At 49.0% G+C, this 19,720-nt stretch overlaps 1 protein-coding gene across 37 annotated transcripts in view; it reads left to right on the forward strand.

Moving 5' to 3' along the window:
- PPFIBP1 (PPFIB scaffold protein 1) overlaps positions 1–19,720 on the forward strand; it is a 1,024,139-nt gene that overhangs the window by 151,349 nt on the left and 853,070 nt on the right. The window lies entirely within an intron of this gene.

Genomic DNA, 19,720 nt, shown 5'->3' on the forward strand with positions numbered 1-19,720 from the left:
AAGTACCCCCTGCCGTACATGAAAAGATTGTGTAATTCACCTCCAAGTTCATAACCTTATAAAGGAACTCCGCTTTCGGCTCTTTCCTCAATATGGTTATGGAACTCCGTGGTGACTTGCAATACCCTTATAATAAATTGCAGGGGTTATTTGATTCCTTATAGATCAAATAGATTTAAGAAGTCAAACAGATTGTGGTGCCAGACCATAATTCTAAAAACAAAGATTTACACCATTTGACATATTACTTTCCTTATTTCGCCTCTGTGATAAATTGATGGATCTCGCGCAACAGCGATCATGGGCATTGATAAATATTGTTTAGTTATTGTTCTCCTGGTTTGTCTAAGTGCTAAGCATGTTGTTTTTCCTCAATTACCACCTCTCCTGCTGCAATTGTTATATCATGAAGAGTGCCATGCTAGCTGGAGATGACCAACATAACTCTAAAATCCTTAAGACCATCTCCCATTACATAAAATTTGTTTCTGATGAGACCATGTAATTGGTGTTACATCGCACCCCTTAGTGTGAATTCTCTCATTTTTTTGTTTTGGTTAACTTCTGACGCCACCTATTAGCCAGTGTTCACCTCTCCTATAGTGGAGGCACCAGATGTTGTGACAGAGGGATATGTGTACTGTTTGACCTTAAAAGATTGAAACATTTTGTTGAGTATTTTTATTCTCTTAGCAGGGACTGCCATGCAAGGCTGGGAAGTCTTTTAAGATGTTAGTCAGTCATTGCTGGAATACTCAGCAAGTCCTGTGAAAGTTATAGGCAGCCTTTTGTATTTGTTTGTGCTGAACGCTTAGAACCAATATGCTCCTTCCTAAAGGTTACATCACGCTGCACTCAAGATTGTAACCGAGGATGGGGAAATGGCTGAAGGCTCATGTATTGCAATGTGTCCTCTGAGACCTCTCTCACAAGCTGCCTGTGTTCCCAGTATCCTACCAATTAATATAGTCTGCGTACATTGGTAGACACATGAGGACACCAAGATGCTGGTGTCTGATGGTATGCGCTCTCTGAAGACTATGCCTGACAATGTACAACAGACCCCCAGTTTGTGGGGCCAACATGGAGAGTCCGTAAAATGAAAGGTAGCATTGTTTCTTTGGAGGCATCCGATTGTTGACTGCACTGGGCCATTCCACCACAAGGAGTGAAGGAGACCAGATTGAGCAATGGCAGCAAGAAGAAAAACTTATCAGAGCTTAGTGAGAGATAATTATTACTTTGAAGAGAAGGAACTGACCGAGGCATCAGTTGAATATTATCTATCTGAATCAAGAAACCTTTGACCTACTAATTTAATAAGGATCTTGGTAGAGATAGATATATGAAGCGAATGGTAACCTTTGGGTACAAAGATTTTTGTAGGTGCTATTTTAAAAGTGTCCAGGATGGTGGCAGCTTCGGGCCAAGACTGAGAAATGTCTGTCGGGTAAACCAGGAAGGAAGACGGCCTGAATATTGAAGGGAACTAGCAGGTGGCAGGCAATTGGGTTTTTGATAATTAATTCATGATGTATATGTGTGGGCAGGTGAGTGAGGTCTTATGATGTGCCATTGAATAGTGAAGACCTGTCCTCCATGTTCACTTAATGATAATTGTTACAGAAATAACTGCTATTCCCAAAAGGGTGGTCAGGGTTTCCACCAGAAAAAGGGTGGGGGCAGCGATAAAAAGGAGTTCTCTTTAAGCCCCCAAACAACTCACACGGAATGGGGGGTTCTCATTCACTTTCTGGATACTAGAAGAAAAGCTACCCTGACAAAAATCAGCAGCCAAGCCCGTTAAGTGCTATGAGTGCTAGGAGTATGGACACTACAAGGGGGACCTGATGTATCCAAAAAGAGCACTGGAGGAAAGGTCCCGGCGGTGGCGAGTGTAGTGCTTGGGGAGGACTTTGTCCCAGTTATTTTGGGGAAGTTTAGGTAAGTTACTCTAGTGTCCCTGGGTAAGAGTGCGATGGTTCCTAACATCCATGTGCCCTCTAATACTACAAAGTATAGGCAGTCGGTCACCATCAATGGGTAAGGTGTAAAGGCTCTGAGGGATACAGAAGCCAATATGACTGTCAGCTGGCTTCCCCGGAGCAGTTTACTCCAAATGCATTCCACCAGGTTGTGGTGGCTGACAACAGAGAGGGTCACTATCCTGGGGCCCTGCTTCCATTTGCGTTTGGGGGTGGGGATTGGGAGTCTGGTCTCCTGAAAGGTGCAGTGAGCCCTGCCATGCCTGTGGACTGTTTATTAGGTTATGGCCTTGAACACACTACCTGGAAGTAAGTGAAGCTCAAGGCTCATGTAGAGATGGTAGGAATACCTGATTGGATCTGTGCTATGACAAGGTCCATAGTTGCCTAGGATGGGTGTCAAAAAGGGCTGTAGCCTGGCAAAACAGCTTAGCCAGCTGCTAAAAAGGGAAAAGGCAAGGGGTGTGGGAAACAAGCCTCTGAGTGTACTCCCAGTGATGTGGATGGGACACCTGCGGTGTCTGCTCCTGAGCCCACTGAAGAGGGCACTGCTCTCCTTGGTGACCTGCCTGTCAATGCTCAATGGCGTGTAGAAGGGGGACCCACCAAGGAGGAGTTCTGTAGGGCACAGAGAATGTGTCCAAACCATGAGGGACTGAGGCAAAAGGCTGAAGCCCAAGCAGCAGGTGATGCCTCTGGTACTCACCACAATTATTGGGAGGACAGCCTCCTTTACAGTGAGCCTAAGGTTCCTGTGCATGGGACAACAAGGGCCTTCCTACTGGAGCTGGCTCACAAACTTCTCCTGGCTGGACAACTGGGCCAAGACAAGACCTTTGCAAGGCTCGTCCCACACTTTTATTGGCCTAGGATCAAGACTTCCTCATATACTTTCTGTTGGACGTGTGTGACCTTCCATACTAGTGGGAAAACACTGCAATTGTTTAAAGCCCCCCCTTAACCTACAGTTGTTGCCACACCCTTTCAGAGGGTGCACATCGACATTGTAAGGACCATGGAGCCCCAGACCGATTCAGGGAGCATGTACATCCTGGTTGCTGCGGATCCTGCGACTAGGCATCCAGAGGCAATTCCTCTAAGAACTGTGACTGCACCTGCAGTGGTAAAGACCCTGATGGGGATTTTTACCCAAGTGGGTTTCCCCAATGAAGTTGTGTCTGACAGGGGCACAAACTTCATGTTTGCATATATGCAATCAATGTGGAAGGAATGTGGAGTTACTTACAAGTTCTCTTCCCCTTGCCATCCACAAACCAATGGGCTTTTTAAGAGGTTCAAAAAGACCCTTAAAGGCATGATTAGAGGCCTGCCTGAGGCCTTGAGGAAAAAGTAGGATATCCTCTTGCCATGTCTGTTGTTTGCCTACTGAGAAGGGAGTGGGCTTTTGCCCATTTGAACTTCTGTTTGGGCACTCTATTAGAGGACCCCTGAGTTTGGTCAAGGAAGGCTGGGAGCAAACTTCCCAAAATGTAATGAGCTACATGCTGCCTTCAAGAGCCAAATGACTAAGTTGTGGTAGTTGGTTCCAGCAACCTAGAAGCCAGCCAAGCTGTCATGAAGGAGTGTATGACAAATGTTCCACCACCAGTAATAGAACTAGTAGAGCCCAGTGCTCTCCAAGACTGCTGGATTGGCACATATGATGTGATTGAGAGAAGTGGGGAGGCCACCTACCTGGTGGATCTCAAGACCCCTAGGCAACCACACTTTGAGTGGTTTGAGGTCACCATGCTGCTGGTGACAGATGTCGAAGAGGCGAGTGAACTTCTCCCTGACCTCTTAGCCTGCAAAAGAAAGATGGGTCTTTGGAGGGAATAATTCTTTCACCCACTCTAACTCCTGAGCAACAGCAGAACTGCCGGCAAGTGTTCTCCATTGTCCCTGGGGCTACGCAACTGCGTACCCATGATGTGAACACTGGGACAGCCTCCCTGTTGAGAATAAGTATTACAGGTTGTCAGATAAAGTGAGTTCCAGTATTAAGGCCCCTAACACAGTCCTGTGGTTCTGGTACCAAAAGCTTCCCCACTGGTCACCACATCTGAACTGAGGTTCTTTGTGGATTATAGAGGCTAAATTCTATAACTATGGGCCAGATTGAGTTTGGCAGTCCATAGGACTGCCAAACTCACAGTGGAGGTGCGATAGGGGACCACCGCACAAGCAGTCTGACCACCGTCTTACAAGTGAGGTGAGACCTCCAGCGGACTGTCGCGACAGCCAGGGATCCGCGATCCCTGTTGGTCTTGCGGTGGTCTGGGGAAGCAATATGCTTGACATGCCGCTGCTGCACCACCAAGCATATTAAGAGTTTCTCCACCCCCAGCTTTTTCATAGTGGTGAGCCCGGCATGAAAAGGCTGGCGGTGGGGAAACAGGCCCACTGTTGCCCCTGTGCATGCAGATGCATGCAGAGGTCCACATGTCGAGCCCCCCTGTCTGCATACACCCACTTTGCTGCACGACATGGACCTCACAGTCTATGCCATGCAGGAACGGCCTTAGGCGCTTCCATTGTGGTGCCTTTTTAATACGAACTGTAATAGGACCGCTGAATCGCCTGCCTGCCAAACAACGAGGAAACTAGTCTTTGGCAGTCTGGGAGCAGAGTGCTAGGGTGGCAGCCCTCTCCCAGACTGCCAAAGTCGTAATCAGGCCCTTAGACTGATGATCACCTCATCTTCTGTGCTGATGAGCTGATTGATTGGTTAGGGGCTACCCACAATCTCAGTAGGTTTGCTCTCGCTGTTAGGTCCATCTGTCAGTTCCCTGATGTAAGATCAAAGGATAGGGCAGCCTTCTCTACCACCAGTTTACAGTGATACCCTTTAGAATAAAGAACGCCCCTGCCACCTTCCAGAGGCTGGTGAACCAAGTCCTTGCTGGTATGGAGGCCTTCTCTGATGTTTATTTGGCTGACATAGCTGTCTTCAGTAGTGGCTAAAAGGGCCACCTATATCACCTCCAGGAAGTGCTTCAGGCTCTGCAAAAGGTAGGCCTGACTATCAAGACTAGTAAGTGTCAGATAGAGCTGAGGTCTGTGTAGTACTTGGGACACCTGGTGGGCATGGAGGAGGTGCAACCCCCTTCAGGTCAAGATACAAACCATCCTAGCCTAGCTACCCCCTCACTAGGGTACTATAGGAGATTTGTCAAGGGCTATGGCATCATTGTGGCCCCTTTGACTGAGGTGACTTCCAAAAAGCAGCTGTTGGAAAACCACTCCCACACTAGAAAGGGTGGTGGTGGTCTTCCGGACACACTGTGGTAGCTTGGCTCGAGTGGTCAGGAAACAGGCGCAGTGCTAAGCATACAATATACCCATACAATAACCATGCGTGCATCCGTTCCAAAAACGACTCTACACCGTAAAAATTATGAAAATATTCTTTCTTTATCTTTTTCTCTTAGTTGCTGATTGGAAAAATAAATAGGTCAATCACAATATACAAGTTTCAATTAGTGCAGGTCAAATAAATATTGGCTGTTTGATGGAATACATAGGGGTGATCATAAATAACAGGGCATAAATACAAGTGCAATATATACAGACAATTAAATACTTTGAGGCAATAAATACTGTACCAATAAATATTGTACACCAACAAGTCCTGTGGACCTATAAATATAGTGCAGCAATAAATAGGTAAAAATTCAATAAATACAGTACCCCCAATAAATAATTAAAAGTATACAGCAACACTCATGTAATCAGATGACACTTCAATTCTTAAGGGCTGATTTGGCCCAGGCACAGCTTGTAGGGTTGTGGAAGGCTTGAGGGGGGGGCTACTCCCTGGCTGGGACAAGGCTGAGGCCTAAGCTGAGGTAGATCAAAGGGGGGAATACCAGTGCCCTGGCTTTCTCTCTCCACACAACCTCTCTAGGTTAGTCCCAGTTCACCCCAGGCACAGTCAGGTTGGTTTCAGCACCTCCCTAGCCCCTTAGAGCAGTCTCTCAGGTCTCCACAGGGCCTTAGGCGCCCTCTACTCCACTTACTGCCCTTTTTCTGATGTTCCGACGCCGCTGGAGTCGTGTCGACGCCGTGAGGCGGTTCCGGTTCGGTCTCGGCGGCCTCGGCACAATGTCAGTTCTTTGACGACGCCGGCAGGCGGTTCCGGTCCGATGTCGGTGGCCTCGGTTCGATCTCGACCTCCGATTCGACGGCGTCGGGCAGTCTCTTCACGATGTCGACTTCGGGCGGCTCCGGTCCGATGGCGCTCTCAGCTCCGATGACGTCGGCCGGCCTGGCCTCGATGTCGACTTCCGGCGACTCCGGGGTGCGATCCTCACCCCCGACCTCCGGTGCTCCTCCTCACAGGCTCCGGGCGACTCCGGAGTGCGATCCTCACTCCCGACCTCCGGTGCTCCTCTACCTCGGTCTCCGACGACTCCGGAGGGCGGACTTCACTCCTCCGATGACGCCGCTCGCTCGACCTCGGTTCACTTCCTCCTCGACCTCTGGTATTCCTCACGACCTCCGTCGGCGCCCTCTCACGACCTCAGGCGGCTCCGGGTACGACGTCTGCTACTTCAGTCAGCGCCGCTTCTCCACCTCGGGCTCCAGGTCTTCAGGCTACTCGACGCCGGACTCCAGGGAAACCAGTTCTCAGGTCAGGATCTTGCTGCTTTCTGCTTCTAAGGCCTGTTCCTGCTGTTCAGGTCCTTAGGATGAGTTTTTCTGTCTTCTTCCCACACAGGGCTATAGGCTGGGATCCATCAGTAGGGACAAGTATCAAGGGTGGGTTTATGGACCCCACTCCAGGCACAAGTTTCCACCCCTGCTGCTTCACTCCTTCCTCCTTCACTGTTGTGCTCCTCTCTCTTCACCAGTCAGGTGCCAACTGCCAGCTCCAACTGCCAACTGCCTCTCTTATCCTCCCAACATTCTAAACCGCCTCCAACGGTCACAGGGTTCTGGAATCTCCTGGAATGTTCTGGAAGGTGCTGGTAGGTTCCAGTGGATGCTGGTGATGTCACAGGTGGCCACCATTTTGTGCTTCAGGCCCTCAGACAGAAGTTTCAGGGGTAGCTAAAATGGCTCCCTGAATCTGTAGCAACACGAAAAAGTCTGGTGGTTCCCAAAAAGGAAAAATTCAAACAGGGTTTGAGGCAAAAGTGGGACAAAATAAATAATGATGAGGAGGGACCACCCAAAGGGCTGACAGGTCTAACACGCGTCCCCCCCAGCTGAAAGTGGGGAGAGCTACCCAACCCCTTGGGAGTTCTCATCACTAAGGCGGAAATACCTTGAGAGACCGTCTGCATTGGCGTGGTCCACTCCAGGCCGATGTTCCACCTGAAAGTCCATCCCCTGTAGGGAAATAGACCACCTCAACAACTTGGGATTCTCCCCCTTCATCTGCATCAGCCAACGAAGGGGTCTGTGGTCGGTCTGAACAAGGAAGTGCGAGCCAAACAGGTATGGCCGCAGCTTCTTCAGAGCCCATACCACTGCAAAGGCTTCACGCTCTATTGCACTCCACTTCTGTTCCCTGGGAAGTAGTCTCCGGGATAGGAAGACCACGGGTTGATCCAGACCCTCTTCGTTGAGTTGCGATAACACTGCCCCAATGCCATGTTCTGATGCATCTGTCTGGACAATGAACTTCCTGGAAAAGTCTGGGGCCCTTAAGACCGGGGCCTCGCACATGGCTTTCTTCAATTTCTCAAAGGCTTGCTGACAAGCCTCCGTCCAGACTACCCGTCGAGGTTGTTTCCTGGACGTGAGCTCCGTGAGAGGGGCTACGATGGTACCGTACCCCTTCACGAAGCGGCGATAGTATCCCGTGAGGCCCAAAAATGCTCGGACCTCAGTCTGTGTCTTGGGGGGTTCCCAGGCCATGATGGCCTCAATCTTCGCCTGGAGGGGTTGCACCGTTCCCCTACCCACCAAGTGTCCAAGGTACACTACCGACCCCTGCCCGATCTGGCACTTGCTGGCCTTGATCGTCAATCCAGCTTGTCTCAGGGCCTTGAGAACAGCTTGCAGGTGACGCAAGTGATCCTCCCAGCTGCTACTGAAGACGGCTATGTCATCCAGATAAGCAGCAGAGAAACTCTCCATTCCGGTGAGGATCTGGTTTACCAGGCGCTGAAACGTGGCAGGTGCGTTCTTGAGCCCAAAGGGCATCACACAGAACTGGTAGTGGCCATTGGGCGTGGAGAAGGCTGACCTTTCCCTTGCTCCATCAGTCAAAGAGATCTGCCAGTACCCCGAAGTAAGGTCAAAGGTACTTAGATATTGGGCAGCTCCCAGCCGGTCAATCAATTCATCCGCCCTAGGGATCGGATGAGCATCAGTTTTTGTCACTGAATTCAGTCCCCGGTAGTCCACACAGAACCTCAGTTCTGGTTGGGCACCCGGTGGTGCAGCTTTTGGTACTAACACCACCGGACTGGACCAGGGGCTGCTAGAAGGTTCAATCACTCCTAGCTCCAGCATCTTAGTGACCTCACTATGAATGCTGACCTTCACCTTGTCTGACATCCGGTAGATCTTGGACTTCACAGGTGGGCTGTCTCCTGTGTCCACGTCATGGACGCACAGGTGAGTCCTACCCGGGACAAGGGAGAACAATGAAGAGTACTGCCCCAGGACCTGGCGACAGTCCTCCTGCTGTTCAGGAGTTAGAGATGGGGAGAGAATCACTCCCTCCACCGACCCATCCTTTTCTTGAGACGCAAACAGATCAGGGAGAGGCTCGCTTTCCACGTCCTCTCCTCCGTCAGTCACCATCATCAAGATGACTTCGGGCCTCTCGTGGTGGGGTTTGAGGCGGTTGGCATGCAGCACCCGCAGGGGCTGACGAGGGGTCTTCAGGTCCACCAAGTAGGTAGCCTTACCCTTCTTCTCCAACACCTCAAAGGGTCCTGACCAGCGATCCTGGAGGGCACTAAGCTCTCCTGGTTCGATCACCCACACCTTCTGGCCAGGCTCCAACTCCACCGGGTGAGCGTTGTGGTCATACCACGCCTTCATCACTGCTTGGCTGGCTTCCAAGTTGTCAGAAGCTTGCTTCCACAACTTAGCCATTTGGCTCCGGAAGGCCAGCATGTAGCTCACCACATCCTGGGGGAGCTTTCTGGGAGTTCTTTCCCATCCGTCTCTCACCAGGTTAAGAGGTCCACGTACAGGGTGCCCATACAGAAGCTCGAAGGGGCTGAAGCCCACTCCCTTCTGTGGCACTTCCCTGTAGGAAAAAAGTAAACAGGGTAGGAGGACGTCCCATTTCCTCCGCAGGCTTTCAGGCAGACTTTTGATCATGCCTTTTAAGGTTTTGTTAAACCTTTCCACTAGACCATTGGTCTGGGGGTGGTAAGGAGTTGTGAACCGGTAGGTCACTCCACACTCCTTCCACATTGCCCGCATATATGCTGACATGAAGTTGGTCCCCCTGTCGGACACAACTTCCTTGGGAAAACCCACTCGGGTAAAGATTCCCATCAGGGCCCTAGCCACAACAGGTGCTGTTATGGTCCTCAGAGGTATTGCCTCTGGGTACCGTGTGGCATGATCCACCAGAACCAGGATAAACCTGTGACCAGCTGTAGTTGGTGGATCTAATGGACCCACAATGTCGATGCCCACCCTTTCAAAGGGGGTGCTAACGACAGGAAGTGGTTCCAGGGGAGCTTTCAGCTTCACCCCTGTTTTCCCACTGGCTTGGCAAGACACACATGTCCGGCAGTAGGTATCGGACGTCACTTTCATCTGAGGCCAATAAAAGTGTGGGACAAGACGGGCGAAGGTCTTGTCTTGCCCCAGGTGTCCTGCCAATGGTATCTCGTGAGCCAACTCCAAAAGGAAGGCTCGATAACGTTGGGGAACTACCACGGCTCGTGACGATCCATGTAGGGGTGCCTTGGGTTCACTGTAGAGGAGGCCATCCTCCCAGTAAACACTGTAGTTCCCTTCAACGTTCCCTGCTGCCTGGGCTTCGGCCTGTCGCCTCAGCCCCTCAAGGGTAGGGCACTCCCTCTGGCCCTGGCAGAATTCCTCCCTGGACGGGCCTCCCTCCACGTGCCACTCGGCCGGGATGGGTAGGTCCTCCAGGTTGGTAACGTCCCCCTCTGCAGACTCCTGGCCCACCACCTCCGGTGGCCTATCCGTCCTACGGGGTGGAGACGCCGAGGCAGGCTCCTCCTGTCCTCGGTTCTTCCCTTGACTGGCAGCTGGCTGGGCCTTTGTTCCAGGCTCCAGCCGGAATGAACTCCCTCTTCGGGTAGTCTCGGACCTTGTGCTAACACAGGCCCAGTCAGGTGTACCCAGCATCTCGGTGTGAGTCCGGTATTCCACCTCCTTCCAAGCGTTGTGCTCCATGTCATTGCCCAGCAGACAATCGACTGGCACGGCAGGGCTTACGGCAACTCGAAGTGAACCTGCAACCCCCCCCCATTCAAAGGGAACCTCGGCCACTGGATAGTGACCTGTTCTGCCGTCAGCCATCGCGGCTGGGTGGAGTACATCGGGAATTACCTGCTCTGGAGACACCAGTTGGCTACGCACCATAGTCATACTGGCTCCTGTGTCTCTCAGAGCCTCCCCTCTTTGGCCGTTGATGGTGATCCACTGCCCATACTTTGCGGTATTTGCGGGCACCTGGATCTTAGGAACCATCTCCCGTTCTCCCAGGGACACTAGAGTGACACCCGCCCACTCCCTTCCCTTAGTTAAGGGCATCTCCTCCCCGAGCACTACACTAGCTACTCCGGGGGGCTTTCCTCCAGTGGGAGGGGGTGATCGTTTCTGACACTTCGGATCTCCTTTATAGTGTCCAACGCCACCGCACTCGTAGCAATGGACAACCCTTGGCTGCTGACTCTGGCCAGGATTAGGGTTTCTGGGTGGGTTAGCCTTAGAGGTGAATCCTGTTCCCTTCCCTTGGAAGTTATTTTGGGGGCCTTTGGAGAACTCCTTTTTCTTTTCCCCTCCCTCTTTCTTCTGGGGGGCGCCCTGTCCGGCCTTTTGAGTATCCCCTCCAGTCCCCCTTGTGGACACCCGGGTACTAGCCCAAATGTCCGCCTCCTCAGCAAGCTTCCGGGGACTGGTCAGCTTGCTATCCACCAGGTGTTGCCGCAGTTCAGGGAAACATTTCTCGAGTAGGTGTTCCTTCAGTACTAGGTCAAACAGCTCCTCGTAGTTCCTTACTTCACTGCCCTGAATCCAACCTTCCAGTGCCTTCTTTGCATAGTCCAGGAAGTCCACCCAATTCTGTGTGCCCAGTTTGTGACTACCCCTGAACTTCTGTCTGTACTTTTCAGGTGTTAGTCCAAACTTTCTGATGAGCGCCAGTTTCATGGTGGGGTAGTGGGTCTGCTCATCCTCTTCGAGGGCCAATAAAGCATCCCTACCAGCTGGAGGCATGTACCTATACAATCATCCTCCCCAATACTTCACTGGAACCCCATGGGCCCTCAACGAGACCTCATAGGCTGCTAGCCACTTGGCGATGTCGTCACCCGCCCCATAGCTAGCTACTATGTCCTTTGGCAGGTAAGGTTTGGATTCCCTGGTGATTTCTTGGTCTTTGCTGCCACCATTAGGAACAGTTGGTGCCCCAATTCTTAAGATCTGAAGCTCTATCTCTTTCAGTCTTATCTCATGAGCCATCTTCTGTTTCTCCGTCTCATGAGCCATCCTCTGTTCCTCCTTCTCCTTCTCCAGCTTTGCTAAGTCCCATGTGAGCTGTCTTTTCTCCCTCCGATCTGCTAACTCCACTTCGGATAAGCCCCCACTAGAGACAGTGCTGCCCTTCCTAGAAAGTGTCCTGGGCCCTGCTGACAGGTTCCCCACCTCAGGTTGGTACATCTCAGCCCCCTCGGGGTCAGGCTCTCCATCCCTGTCTTCCTCCTCAGCCTTGCTTTCTCGGCGTGCCTCCCCCCAAGCCCTTAAGCTGGTTTGGAGTGCACCCTTCTTTGCTCCTGGGGGACAGTACACCCCCTCCCGCTGGCAAAACTCCCTGAGTTGGGCCACAGTGTACGTTTCTAGATTCTCTAGTACAAACTCCATCTTGCCCACTCAGGTTAGAGGACAGGTTTTGTGCAGTAACAATGTAGGGGGGTACCTTTAGTAATACCTCCTCCCACCACCAGAGTAAATTTGGAAAAAACAAAAACCCACAATTAGGAAGGCCGCTGTGAGAAAACTCCCGGTGTAGGCCTATGGACTACCCACAGTTATTGTTGAGTATACGTAGGCACAGCTCGATCCCACCACTGAACACCAATTTATGTTGGAAAACCACTCCCACACTAGAAAGGGTGGTGGTGGTCTTCCGGACACACTGTGGTAGCTTGGCTCGAGTGGTCAGGAAACAGGCGCAGTGCTAAGCATACAATATACCCATACAATAACCATGCGTGCATCCGTTCCAAAAACGACTCTACACCGTAAAAATTATGAAAATATTCTTTCTTTATCTTTTTCTCTTAGTTGCTGATTGGAAAAATAAATAGGTCAATCACAATATACAAGTTTCAATTAGTGCAGGTCAAATAAATATTGGCTGTTTGATGGAATAAATAGGGGTGATCATAAATAACAGGGCATAAATACAAGTGCAATATATACAGACAATTAAATACTTTGAGGCAATAAATACTGTACCAATAAATATTGTACACCAACAAGTCCTGTGGACCTATAAATATAGTGCAGCAATAAATAGGTAAAAATTCAATAAATACAGTACCCCCAATAAATAATTAAAAGTATACAGCAACACTCATGTAATCAGATGACACTTCAATTCTTAAGGGCTGATTTGGCCCAAGCACAGCTTGTAGGGTTGTGGAAGGCTTGAGGGGGGGGGCTACTCCCTGGCTGGGACAAGGCTGAGGCCTAAGCTGAGGTAGATCAAAGGGGGGAATACCAGTGCCCTGGCTTTCTCTCTCCACACAACCTCTCTAGGTTAGTCCCAGTTCACCCCAGGCACAGTCAGGTTGGTTTCAGCACCTCCCTAGCCCCTTAGAGCAGTCTCTCAGGTCTCCACAGGGCCTTAGGCGCCCTCTACTCCACTTACTGCCCTTTTTCTGATGTTCCGACGCCGCTGGAGTCGTGTCGACGCCGTGAGGCGGTTCCGGTTCGGTCTCGGCGGCCTCGGCACAATGTCAGTTCTTTGACGACGCCGGCAGGCGGTTCCGGTCCGATGTCGGTGGCCTCGGTTCGATCTCGACCTCCGATTCGACGGCGTCGGGCAGTCTCTTCACGATGTCGACTTCGGGCGGCTCCGGTCCGATGGCGCTCTCAGCTCCGATGACGTCGGCCGGCCTGGCCTCGATGTCGACTTCCGGCGACTCCGGGGTGCGATCCTCACCCCCGACCTCCGGTGCTCCTCCTCACAGGCTCCGGGCGACTCCGGAGTGCGATCCTCACTCCCGACCTCCGGTGCTCCTCTACCTCGGTCTCCGACGACTCCGGAGGGCGGACTTCACTCCTCCGATGACGCCGCTCGCTCGACCTCGGTTCACTTCCTCCTCGACCTCTGGTATTCCTCACGACCTCCGTCGGCGCCCTCTCACGACCTCAGGCGGCTCCGGGTACGACGTCTGCTACTTCAGTCAGCGCCGCTTCTCCACCTCGGGCTCCAGGTCTTCAGGCTACTCGACGCCGGACTCCAGGGAAACCAGTTCTCAGGTCAGGATCTTGCTGCTTTCTGCTTCTAAGGCCTGTTCCTGCTGTTCAGGTCCTTAGGATGAGTTTTTCTGTCTTCTTCCCACACAGGGCTATAGGCTGGGATCCATCAGTAGGGACAAGTATCAAGGGTGGGTTTATGGACCCCACTCCAGGCACAAGTTTCCACCCCTGCTGCTTCACTCCTTCCTCCTTCACTGTTGTGCTCCTCTCTCTTCACCAGTCAGGTGCCAACTGCCAGCTCCAACTGCCAACTGCCTCTCTTATCCTCCCAACATTCTAAACCGCCTCCAACGGTCACAGGGTTCTGGAATCTCCTGGAATGTTCTGGAAGGTGCTGGTAGGTTCCAGTGGATGCTGGTGATGTCACAGGTGGCCACCATTTTGTGCTTCAGGCCCTCAGACAGAAGCTTCAGGGGTAGCTAAAATGGCTCCCTGAATCTGTAGCAACACGAAAAAGTCTGGTGGTTCCCAAAAAGGAAAAATTCAAACAGGGTTTGAGGCAAAAGTGGGACAAAATAAATAATGATGAGGAGGGACCACCCAAAGGGCTGACAGGTCTAACAGCAGCCTAGTAATGTAAACTGGACAGAGACATGCCAAGTTGCATTTGATTCCCTGAAGCAGGCTGGGGGCACAGCTCGTGTGCTCAGGGCTCCTGACTACTCCAAGGAGTTTATCGTACAGGCAGATGCCTTGGAGCATGGCATGGGGCAATAGTATCTCTGCTTAATGAGGATGGTCTAAACTAACCTGGAGCCTTCATCTCCAGGGGGTTACTCCCCATGGAACAAAGTTGAAGTGCAATAGAAAGAGAAGCTTTTGCTGTGGTTTGGGTACTGAAGAAGCTGAGGTCATACTTGTTTGGCGCTCGTGTCATAATTCAGACTGACCACAGACAACTCAGGTGGCTCATGCAAATGAGGGGTGGGAGTCCCAAACTGTTGAGGTGGTCAATTTCCCTACAGGGTGTAACAGAGACCAGGAGTAGACCACTCTAGTGCTGATGGTCTATCCATGTTTTTCCACCTTAGTGAAGAAAATTCCCTAGAGACTGGGTAGCTCTCCCCACTTTCAGCTCACATGTGTTAAACCTGTCAGCCTCAGGGTGGACTTTCACCAATCATTTTGCTTTTTGTCTCCACGTTTTGCTGAATCTTTTTGTTGGCCTTGGGACTCTGAGCACTTTAGCACTGCTAATTGGTGCTAAAGTGCTAGTGCTTCTTTCCTAAACATGTGTGTAATTGGTGAATACCCGCTTGACCTATTTAATTTACTTGTATATCCCTTCTAAGGTGGTATGTCATATAACCACGGCCTGTTGCTTAAATGCTACTTTTGGGCTGCAGCATTGATTGTCCCTCCCACAGAAGCAGCTTTTCAAACCTGTTTCAGGCCTGCCACTGAAGTGCCTGTGTGCAATTTACTGCTTTTTGGAATTTGCGTTTAAAACTACTTGCCAAGCCTTAAACTCCCCATTTATTACATCTGTCACCCCTAAGGTAGACCCTAGGTAACCTTACGGGCAGGGTGCTATGTACGTAAAAGGTAAGACATGTACTTTTATGTCTTGCATGTCCTGGTAGTGACAGTCTATTTTGTTTTTCACTACTTTGAGGCCTACTCATCTCATAGGTTAGCAGGGGGTATTTCCTTAATACACGTTTAAGCTGTAATTCCTGATCAGAGAGGAGTAGCTTTTTCATGTTTCATATGTTTGGAATGGTATTGATAAATCCTACTTACTGGTGAAGTTGAATTTAACATTACTATTTTAGAAATGCCACTTTTACAAAGTGGACATTTCTCTGCACTTACTGCTCTGTGTGCCTGACAGCCTGTCTCCAATACATGCCTGGAGTGGGTGACCGCTACGCTTCGGGCATTCCCTTTAGACAGCCGCAACACAGAAAGGATAGGTGTGTCTGTGCATACATCTGCATTCTGATAGCCCCTTCCATCTGACCAGGAAAGGGCAACACTTCACTTGAATAGGTAGAGTCCTGTCCCCACACAAAGGGCCGATTTACCCCCCCCCCCCCCATAGATATCCTGATAGACAGGAGAGGGCTGAAATGGGGACCTGTGCACTTCAGAGAGCTGCTTTAACCCCTTCTGTGCCCATGACGAGACTATCTTGTCATGGACCCCACCCGCTAATACAATGCCCGGCACAGGAGGGGGAAAGGGCGGGGCACTCAAGGGGTTAAAGCCACCCCCACATCAAAGGCTCTTTTAGGTATAGGTTATGGGTCTCTTCCCCCCCCCCCCCCCCGCCCCCCCCCCCTAAAATCAGACACTACTGGACTTGTATCTGAAGCTCTGCCAGAAGAGCTGCTGTGCTGCTTAAAGGACTCCACTGGACTGCTGATCTGAAAGGCCTGCTTTTCTGTTTGCTGTGCTGCTGCTTTCTGCTCTGACTCTGGTGAAAAAAAAGCTGGACTCTGCCTTCATTCCAAGTGGCTTACAAGGGCGTGTTTGCTTTCCTCCTGTTGCTTGAGACTCCGAGAAATACGTACCTACCCCAGGTCCTGTGCCTAGCTCACTGGAAGTGGACCAGATACTTGCAAAATGGATTTCAATGCAACTCCTGTTTGTGTGTACCAGAACGGGCGCATCGACCTGGCTGTGGGAGTTAAATAGTCTCATCACATCTGAACCATCACTTTGCCTCCCGAGATCGACACATTAGACAGCATATCATCACCTGCTTGTTGCGATCAACACATGCCCTCGGCTGCGTGGCAGAATCCAGCGCCTCACTCGATGCTTCTCTACTACGGAACCCTTCTTTGGAACTGACACAGCGCCTTCACTGCGTGAAGAAGATCGATGCATCTTGCTATCTGAGAACAGAGAAGGTACTTGATTCACCAGGCACTGCTTGGGTCCTGTGGCTGGCCTGTGCTTCCAAGAGGTTGGCTCAAAGTTTGACTTTGTCCTGGTCCAGCTCGAACTAAAGTAACCTTTTTAGGACCACTTGCTTCTAAGCGCTTTACCACATTTATTCTTTAAAAATGCAATATCTCAACTTCTATCCATTGGATTTCTGTTGTTTTGGTCTTGTTTTGTTTATAATATACTAACCTATTGTTATACACGTGTTGCACCTTTTTGTGGTGGATTCATTGTGTGTGTGTTGGGGGAGGGGGTGTGTGTGTGTGTGTGTGTGTGTGTGTGTGTTTTGCACAAATAATCTACACATTGTGTGTGTGTTTTGCACAAATAATCTACACATTGACTCTTCAGATAAGCCTGACTACTGTGTGCCAAGCTACTAGGTGAGCACATATTCTCTTTTACTGTGCATCTAGGGTAGCCTCACTAGACTTGTTGCTTCTGCTTGGACAGGGTGCATACCTTTGCCAACCAGAAAAACAATTTCTTACGGTTAGGTGTAGGTTATGGTGGAGGTTGGTGTTAGGCTGAGGAGAATAATTAGGATTTGGGTTGGGATTTGTATGTTTGAGGATGGAAGATCAGCATCTTCTTCATAATAAAATTCACTATAGATATTTTACTACTACAATTTATCGGATGGTTGTTTTTATAGCGAGAGCTTTGCAATATTATTTATTTATGATAGTTTTCTTCAGCCGTGTGCCTCTGTAAGTACCTTTTTTGGAATGAGAATGGCAGTTATTAAAACCAAAGGTTTGGTATCAGGAAGAGAAAAAGTCGTGGAACAAAGTATTTCTGTTGCTCTGTTCGAGATTTTGCTTAGTGATTGAATTACTACTGCAAGAAAAGTAACAGCGCAACAGTAGGTAAGTAAAGGAATCTAGCATCATTGGAAAATTGATGAGCCAAGTTGAAATACCTCTTAAATCTAAGAGAATACACTGGTGAAGAAAGATCTTGGTAAAGTCACTCAGAGTTTAGTTGACTTGTGTAAGTTGAAATTGTGCTACTAAATTCTTTAGTTCGTGCCTTTCAACAAATACACTTCATTTTTTTTATCTGATGTCAAGGATCATACCTACACCTTCAGTATTTTATTCATTCCTTTTGGCAGTGTTGACACTTTGCTCTAATGAGTTCAGTTTCCTACACCAGTTAGCTTTTTCCAGACGACACGGAATAAGCATGAAAATTTGCAGATAAAACCAGCAGTACTGTTCATGGGGAATACAAAACATCAGAAACACTGTAGTTGCATCTAGGAGTACCAAGTGCTAATAAAATGCTCTTGAAAATTTCAAAAACTTCTCTAAATAGTCTTCTAGCCTTGAGACCCTGCTTTAAGTGTAGTGCTTGGGTGGAATGTTGAAAAAAGGGTGACCTTCATGCCCTGTTGATCACCCCGCCACCCCCTCCCCCCCCCGTACTGATCCTGACATCCACGTTGGTTTTTGTTTCTTCCTTCCCTTCTTCCTCTTGATGCCAACAAACACACATTTCATAACAGACCGGTTAGTTTAATATCAGCTGAAAGTTCTTAAAGATACACTCTGCCTACTTATGGGCCAGATATTCACTGCTAATTGCGTGATTTCTCAGACCACCATAGCTCTGAAAAGTAGTCCTCTGCATTGGGGGTATCATTGGCTCTTAAGAGGGATTATAAAAGCTCAGCATCTGCCAATGCTATGTCCTGGGACTGATGTGTAACTTGAATTTGAATCTGAACTTGAATAAGGGGTAAAATTCAAAATGGATGTATTAGCATTTTCTGAGAGTTGATGTTATGGAGAACTCTTCTACTCACACAGGCATCTCTAAAGAGTTTAGAGTAAGGCAAAGTGTCCACCAGAAGAAAGCATACAATCACTGTTTCACTAGCCTTGACCCAGGATGCTTTTCTTCACTTCAACATATTTACCACACCACCTTTTTTTTCAGTTTGAAATGCTTTATTGAAAGAAAAGTAGAGAGAACAACGAAATACAGATCATACAAAGAACATTGTCCATGTAGAATCAAAAAAAGAAAAAACAGTGAATCATCATGTGTTAACATAAGAAACCTAAAGGAAGCTTAAAAAGCATTTTGTAAAAGTTTTAAAGGCAACCAGGAAAAAAGGAGGAAAAAGAGAAAAAAGGAGGAGAAAGGAAGGAAGGGAAAGAAGAAAGAAAGAGGTAAAAGGCGTTAGAAGGAGAATAGAAAGTGAGATCATACAAAGACTAGGTAGAATAGAAAAAGCAAGGAAGCCGAGGATAGGGAATAGTTAAAGGCAGGAAAGACAAATGTAAATGTAAAAAATATAAGAAGGGTAAAAGAAGAAGAAGAAGGACAGAGAAAGAGTCGCTCATGGGGGTTTAAAATTCTCAGAGGATAAAGGAGAGATACGTTTCAGAGCCATGTGGTCAAGATAGGTTGTGAGATGAGAGGCAACCAGAATAAATCTCTATTAAGGGTAGGGGTGGAAGCAGCGGCAAAACGCACATCGAGCCTATGATAATGACAGAGTTCCACCAACATTGTATAGAGAGCTTAGTAAGATCCTTCCAGTTAGAAGAAATGTGTTGAAAAGCCAGAGCCAGCATAAGATCTAATAGACCAGAGGAGTGTGAAGGAATATCTAGAGTGTCAGAAATACTACCTAAAACAAGCATTTACAATGCAATGGTCTCGGCAATATTATAGGTAGAGCTATTGGTATTGCTCATTATTTTTTTATCATTATTGTATCCCTAAATAAATGGCATTGTAATTTCTATTGGCATTAGCTTTTTTTTTGCATATGTGATACCTATTGCATTAGCAGAGAGAGAGTGAGGTAGTGAGATAGAGAGAGAGAGTGAGGTATTGAAATAGAGAGTGAGGTAGTGAGAGAGTGAGGTAGATAGAGAGTGAGGTAGTGAGATAGAGAGAGTGAGGTAGTGAAAGAGTGAGGGAGAGGGATGTTGTGAGGTAGTGATATATAAGCATAGAGTGATGTTGTGATGTAGTGAGATAGAGAGAGGTAGTGAAAGAGAGTGAAAGTGAGTTAGTGAGATAGAAAGAGTGAGGTAGTGAGATAGAGTGATTGAGGTAGTGAGTGAGAGAGAGTGAAGTGGTGAGGTTGTGAGCTAGAGAGTGAGGTAGTGATGTTTTGAAAGAGAGAAGTTGTGAGATAGTGAGGTAGTGAGATAGAGTGG

This window comes from Triturus cristatus, chromosome 4_1 (assembly GCF_964204655.1).
Source record: "Triturus cristatus chromosome 4_1, aTriCri1.1, whole genome shotgun sequence".
NCBI lineage: Eukaryota > Metazoa > Chordata > Amphibia > Caudata > Salamandridae > Triturus > Triturus cristatus.